Here is a 7,592-nt window from a genome sequence, read left to right on the forward strand (position 1 = left end):
CCACTTGGTCGTCTTGTACCGGTCGGATTTGAGGTGAACACCATTTTTGCGGGATTGTTGTCCGGCATTCTCACACCGTGCCCCGCCCATCGTACCCTTCCAGCTTTTGCGACATTCTGGATACTGGGTTCACCGTAGAGTTGCGCAAACTCGTGGTTCATTCTTCTCCTCCATATGCCGTTCTCACATGCTCCACAAAAGATCATCCAAAGCACGCGTCGTTCAAAAACTCCTAGCGCTTGCAGGTCCTCTTTGAGCATTGTCCACGTCTCATGCCCGTAGAGTACTACCGACCTTATCAGCGTCTTGTAAATGGTAGGTACACTTAATACGGAAGTGAAGTTTACCACACCGCAAGGTCTTGTGGAGTCCGTAGTAAGCACGACTTCCGGCAATGATACGTCTTCGAATTTCTCTGCTGCAGTTGTAATCCGACTTTATCAATGATCCGAGGTAGACAAATTCGTCCACTACCTCACCTTGAACTCATCCCCGTCGATCATCACGCGTCTGCCAATGCAAGCTCTATCGCGCTCGGTTCCTCCAGCCAGCAGATATTTCGTCTTCGACGTATTTACCTTCAATCCAACCCGATCTGCTTCACGTTTCAGCCTGGTGTACTGTTCAAAAACCACGTGGAACGTTCTTCCGACAATGTCCACGTCGTCAGCAAAACAGATTAACTGGCTTGATTTATTGAAAATCGTGCCCCACATGTTGAAGACCGCCCGTTTGAAACACGCAAAGGACTTCGACAAGGCCATGGTCTTTCCTGCCTCCTGTTCAATATTGCGTTTGAAGGTGGTATCAAACGCAATATTGAACAGGAGGCAGGAAAGACCATGGCCTTGTCGAAGTCCTTTGCGTGTTTCAAACGGGTCCAATAATGCACCCGATTTCTTCACACAACACTGTACACTATCCATCGTTGCCTTGATCAGTCTAGTCAGTTTCCCGGGAAAACCATTGTCGTTCATAATCTTCCATAGCTCTTCGCGGTCGATGGTATCATAGGCCGCTTTGAAATCGATGAATAGGTTGTGCGTAGGGACTTGATATTCGCGAAACTTTTGGAGGATCTGCCGCAACATAAAGATTTGGTCTGTCGTCGATCGCCCATCCACAAAACCGGCTTGATAGCTTCCCACAAATCTGCTTGCCAGTGGCGATAGACGGCGGAAGATGATCTGGGAAAGTACTTCATAGGCTGCGTTAAGAAGAGTTCTCACAGTTCTCATTGAGGGCTGTGCACGTTGATTATGCTGATATTGAAGAAACGGTCTTTGATCCTCAACTTGCACACTTGTTATCGATTGGCCACCACCCAATCACGAGCCTCTGCATGTTGCCCATCACGTTAAAAGCTGTGCCCAGCTCATGTCTGTTGCCGCAACTCTGGTAGATGGTATAACCATCCCTATACGTATGTACCGTCGACCCTTTCCAGCAAACCTCCTGCAGCGCTACGATGTCGAACTTGCGGACCCTCAATAATTCGGAAAGAATGCAGGTACTTACCAAGAAATTGAGAGACTTACAGTTCCATGATACGAATTTTCAATCGTTAGTCCGTTTTCGATGCCTGGGTCTATGCCGATTGTTCCGGTAGAATTTACATTGTATGCTTCCTGTACTGATGATTTTTACGGCTGGCTTGTAAGGCCTTGGCTCCTGTCTCGCCGGAGGACCATCGTGCACAGCACTGTTTAGAGTCCCACGCTGACACTAGGACACTAGGACAGCCGCTCCTAACATGGAGAACAGATTACTCTGGTCTCTCTTCAAATGTTGAATGGAGAACAGACGATCTGATAAGCTACACCCTCAGAAGAGAGGAGCCCTCCTTCCCTGTCAGCATACGACCAAGGTCCCACCAGGGTTGATTAGCCAATTTTCTCTACGGTTACTCGTACCCCAGGCGGCACCACGGGGAGGTAGGGATAGGACCCAGTAAACACAAACTCGTATACGATAGCGCATAAGAGTACACAAGTGGAGGCGATATACGTACATGCGCCATAAGGCTACATGTAAGATGTACGTATATCGCCTCCACCTTTGTACTCTTATATACCATCATATACGATGGTGTGTTTACTGGGGAGTAACTGGACAAGAGGCTAAGTACCACAAATGGGATCTATTTTATACCTGCCGGTACGCGAAGTACCAATGGTACGCATTGTCCAGTCATTTACCACCCAAAACAAAAATGTACCATGTACAAAACGCTAATCAGACCGATGGTCCTCTAAGGAGATTACGCATGGACCATGCTGGAAGAGGCCCTGCAAGCACTTGGAGTGTTCGAACGAAGGGTGCTTAGGACCATCGTTGGCGGAGTGCAGAAGAACGGAGTGTTTTTTTTTTTTTTTTCTTCTAAGCAATGGGGGGATAATCTGCTCAACAGACGCCGTGTGGGGTTAGGGACCATTTACTACATGCAAGTAGTAAACAGGACTACACCCCCGACCCACTAAACCATTTCCATTGCCGCCAAACCCTTCGTCTCTCCGGGACCACCAAGAAGGCATTGCTTCGGAGAGGGGCTATTGCACATCGCATCCTCCAGGTTAGCTGCGTAGCCATGCAGCAACGAACATCGATGACACGCTTAGGGGGGTCCACCAAGGTAGCATGCTGGCGCTTTGCCAGCTTCCCAGGTGGTCCTCACCTCCCGTTGTCCGCTGAAAGCGGGCAGGGTCGACCACTATGCCCGCGCCCAGCTGCACCGCAGGTATCAAGAACTGATACTGCGGGCTTCGCAATTTGACCTACTGAAGGCTCAGGCCCTATCAGCTAGCACCAGCTGGGATTGCTGACGAAGGGGCCTTCACCTGCCCCGAACAACCAGAGGCTCGTATCCACCCAGTAGGCCGGCGCCACGACAGCAGCGCTACCAGGATGTTCTCCCCGCGGCCACTTAATCGCTGTAAGGGTCGATTTCGACCGTAGGGCACCGGTATGACCTACGTAGCCGACTGCGAACCCTTGGACCACCTGTTGTTTAGCGTCTGCACTAGCCACTCCTCGAGTCCACTCGCCACCTCCTTTGCAGTTCCGAGACGATGTGGGTGATAGCCGATGAAACGGCATTCCAGCCAAACTCGTCTTCACACATCCTCTGGACCAAATTGTCCGGAGTCGTGTCCCGACCGCATGTGGCTAACATGCGGTCACGCATTGTGCGGAAACGCGGGCACACGAACAAAACGTGTTCCGCCGTTCCTCTAAACCTGCACAAAATGGACATTCGGGAGAACCCGCATGACCGAAACGGTGTAGATACTGTCTAAAGCAACCATGGCCCGAAAGGACCTGTGTCAGGTGGAATGTTAGTTCCCCATGGCGCCTATTGACCCAGATATCTAACCTCGGAATCAACCTGTGAGTCCACACTCCCTTGGTGGAACTGTCCCACGCACGCTGCCATTTGACCATGGAGGCCAGTCTGGCAGTCCTGCGTATGCCTCTTGTGCCGCGCATTTCGAAGCACTCTATGTCTTCCATGATAAGGATACCAATAGGCACCATACCGGTGATGACGCAGAGTGCATCGTGTGACACGGTACGGTACGCGCTCGCAACCCTCAGGCACATTAGCCTATAAGTACTCTCTAGCTTGCTACGGTAGCTCTTGGTACTTAAGGCCGTGCCCCAAGCCGGGCCACCATACCTCAGTATGGACGAGGCGACACTGGCCAGAAGCTTTCGCTTGCTGGCGTACACCGCAGAGCTATTGGACATCATCCGGGACAGTGCCACAATAGCTGTGGAGGCTCTCTTGCAGGCATAATCGACGTGGCTACCGAAGGTAAGCTTATCGTCGATCATCACCCCCAAGTGTTTGACGGAGCGCTTCGAAGTGATCGTGCAGTCGCCTACACTGATCACCGCTTGCTGCACCGACTTTCGGTTGTTGACAAACAACCGCCTCAGTTTTGTGGTGAGCCAATTCCAGTTTCCTGGAGCTCATCCACTCCTCCACAATTGCGATCGAGTGGGCTGCAGTCAATTCCACTTCTTCGATCGATTCACCGTAGACCTCCAGCGTAATATCGTCGGCGAAGCCAACGATGACCACACCCGCTGGGAATTTTAATCTCAACACCTCGTCATACATGACATTCCATAACACCGGGCCCAGGATGGAACCTTGCGGGACTCCTGAGGTTATGTGAAAGCACTTCCGACCCACCTCTGTGTCATAGACTAATACCCGATTCTGGAAGTAACTTCCGAGAATCTTGTACAGGTACTCGGGTATCCCCAGACGCAGGAGCGCATCGGCAATAGCCGCCCAACTGGCACTATTAAATGCGTTCCTTACATCCAGGGTCACTACTGCGCAGTAGCGAATCCCCCTCCTCTTACGCTGGAGTGCTATCTCAGCGGTTTTCTTAACCGTCAGAATAGCGTCTACGGTGGACTTCCCTTTCCGGAAGCCGAACTGGTTGCTTGAGAGACCATTTACACTCTCAGTGTACCTCAACAGTCTGTTGAGGATGATCTTCTCGAGCACCTTCCCCGCCGTGTCAATCAAGCATATTGGTCTATACGCCGACGGGTCACCAGGTGGTTTCCCCGCCTTTGGCAATAGTACCAGGCTCTGCCTCTTCCACGCATCTGGAAATACTCCCTCGTCCAGGCATATCTGCATAGCAGATCTGAACATACCGGGAGCCTCCAAGATTGCGACTTTGAGGGCCAGGTTTGGAACTCCGTCCGGACCTGGTGCCTTCCCCATGCTTAGGGTTTTTGCAATCCCTACAAGTTCCTCATCGGTTACTCTATCCTCATCGCCAGCCCCAATCCCCGGCTGTCCTACAAAAGGAGGCCATGGGCTAGGGTTGTGGCGCGGAAAGAGCCCCTCGATGATCCCCTCCAGCATCTGTGGAGATTGCTCCGTAGGAGCAATTGCACCTCTTGTCTTCGCCATAACGATCCTGTAGGCATCACCCACGGGTTCACGCTGGCACTCTGACAGAGTCTCTCAAAGCAGGCCTTTTTGCTTGCCCTTATCTCGGACATCAGCGCGACTATGGCAGCGGTGAACACCGCCCGTCGTTCTTCACGCTCCTGCTCGGTACGTGCTCGCTGCATCCGCCTCCTGGCCCGTAGGCAGGCACGGCGCAGGTTCGCAATTGCTTGAGTCCACCAGTACGTCGGTGGTCTCCCATTTCTAGGGTGGACTTTCCTAGGCATGGTCGCATCGCACGCACGCGAAAGCACCGCTACCAGTTCGTCCCCGCTTAGGCCGAGTAGGTTACGCTCACGACGGAGCGCCTCCCTAAGTACTTCGTCATTGAAGTACGATGTCTTCCACCTACGAGGGCTTGGCCGTGACCTAGCCGCTTCCTCTACGCGCTGCCTGCTGTTGTTGTAGTCGATACTGTAGCGAACCGCCAGGTGGTCGCTGTGAGTGTAGGCATTGTCTACCCTCCAGTTCGAACTACTCGTTAGGCCAGGACTACAAAAAGTAACGTCGATAATCGACTCCGCTCCGTTTCGGCTGAAGGTACTTTTGGTACCAACATTAGCCAGATCGACATCTAGCACGGCCAGTGCCTCTAGCAGGATTTGACCTCGCTGGTTCGTGATGCGGCTTCCCCATTCCACGGCCCAGGCATTGAAGTCACCCGCTATTACTACTGGCCTTCGCCCTGTCAACACGGTCGTCATGCAGTCCAGCATCTGCGTGAACCGCTCGGTCGACCAACTCGGAGGCGCATAGCAGCTACAAAAGAGGACCCCGTTTACCTTGGCGATCACGAAGCCCTCGTAGGTAGTAGACACCAACTCCTGGACTGGGTATTTACCCGTCGTCCATATCGCCGCCATTTTTCCGGATCCATCCACGACCCAGTTGCCGTTGCCGGCGGGTACTCGGTATGGGTCCGATATGATGGCGATGTCCGTCCCCCACTCAGCAACTGCCTGGTACAGCAGTTGCTGAGCTGCGTCACAGTGGTTCAGGTTCAGCTGCGTTACCTGCACTGTGACTTTTCGTTAATGGCTTCGTTTGAAGGTCGACTTGCCGGAACAAATCAAGCACTTGGGAGGGTTCTTGCAGCCTAGTGCCTTATGACCTTCCTCACCACAACGCCTACACAACTTGGTCCTATCAGGGCCTTTACAGCCCCAGGACTTGTGTCCTGGTTCCCTACACCTAAAGCAGATCACCGGTTGCTCATGTATGTTCAGTGAGCATACTGACCAACCAACCTTGATCTTGCCTACCTTAGCGGACTTATTTGCGTCCGCCACAGGTAGGTGTACTAAGGCCACCTGAGTACCTGCCGGACCTTTCCGTAGCTGAACGGCAGCGGTGGGCACCTGAATCTCGCACTGTTGCCGCAGTGCTGTGACGAGCTCTTCTGCGTTGGTGATCTCGTCAAGGTTCATCACCTTCAGAGTCACTGACTACGTCAGAGCCCTCACTTCGACACCCTCGCCAAGGACCTCTTCCGCCAAACTTTTGTAGGCGGCGCCCTTGCGCTCCTTGTCGCGCTTAAGCTCGAGAATCATTTCACCTGTACGAGTGCGTCTGACACTGCGTACGTCGGCTCCAAGATCTGCGAGCTTCGCGTCACTGCGCATCGCCTTCAGGACTTCCGAGTACTTGGACTCTTCCGTCTTGATGATGATCGCATCACCCTTTTCGCGCTTGGCACCTACCCTCCTACTTTTCTTAGGCCTGGTATCCCTGCGCTCCTGAACTTCCTGCTTCTCCTTCTTCTTCTTTCTCACTACGGTTGTCCAGGGGGCGTCCCCCCCTGATCCGCCCTAACCTGTGGTGATTGAGGACCTCTCAAAGGTCGCAACCCCCTGTTCCCATCACTCCGTGAGGGCCAGCCTTTTCGGGCCCACCCTTCTCGGCTTTCCGGGACGCCTGGCTGGGGTCCGATTTTCCGGCACTTCTGCCGGTTTTTCGGGGTTAATATCCGCCTGGCCTTGCGAGCGCCGCCGGGTAGCTCCTCCCTGACGGCTGCCTCGCGCGCTTCTGCGATTGCTTGTTGTAAGCATTCGCTTCCGCACTTTTGGGGCTACCCGCGAAGACGAAGGGCTCCGTCTGGGTAGACTTCGGCACCTTCAATTTCACGGGTTCTGCCGCAGCCACAGTCGCCATGGGTTCAGCATGGTTCTGCTTGGCCGCGAACATCGACTTACGAAGTCTGAACAGGGCCTGCTTGAGGTCCTTGCTGATGTTAGACTTCGAGGACGCAAAGTCAATTATGGAGTCGAGCTGGCTGTGCAGCCACTTCCATCGCAGAGAGCCCATCTCTACTTTTATTGATGGCCCTCATCAACCACGCTCCATCCATAACCTCACCCGATGCGTTAGCCGGGGATGAATATGGTTTCCAGCACTGGCACTACGTGCACTGCTGCCTCCTCCTGCTTCCGCTCTCCTCAACGGAGACCTAGCTAACCCACTTCTTGCGAAGGGGTTCGCTTCCCTACTACTGCTACTACCTGCACTACTACTATTATTTTGATTTTGGGTTTAAGTTTGTATTCATGATTGGATCCCACGAGTAGCACGGGAAAAGAGGTCCACCACGCCAGAGCCCTGCATTAACGCGGTAAGG

The sequence above is a fragment of the Aedes aegypti genome, chromosome 2 (genome assembly GCF_002204515.2).
Source record: "Aedes aegypti strain LVP_AGWG chromosome 2, AaegL5.0 Primary Assembly, whole genome shotgun sequence".
Taxonomy (NCBI): domain Eukaryota; kingdom Metazoa; phylum Arthropoda; class Insecta; order Diptera; family Culicidae; genus Aedes; species Aedes aegypti.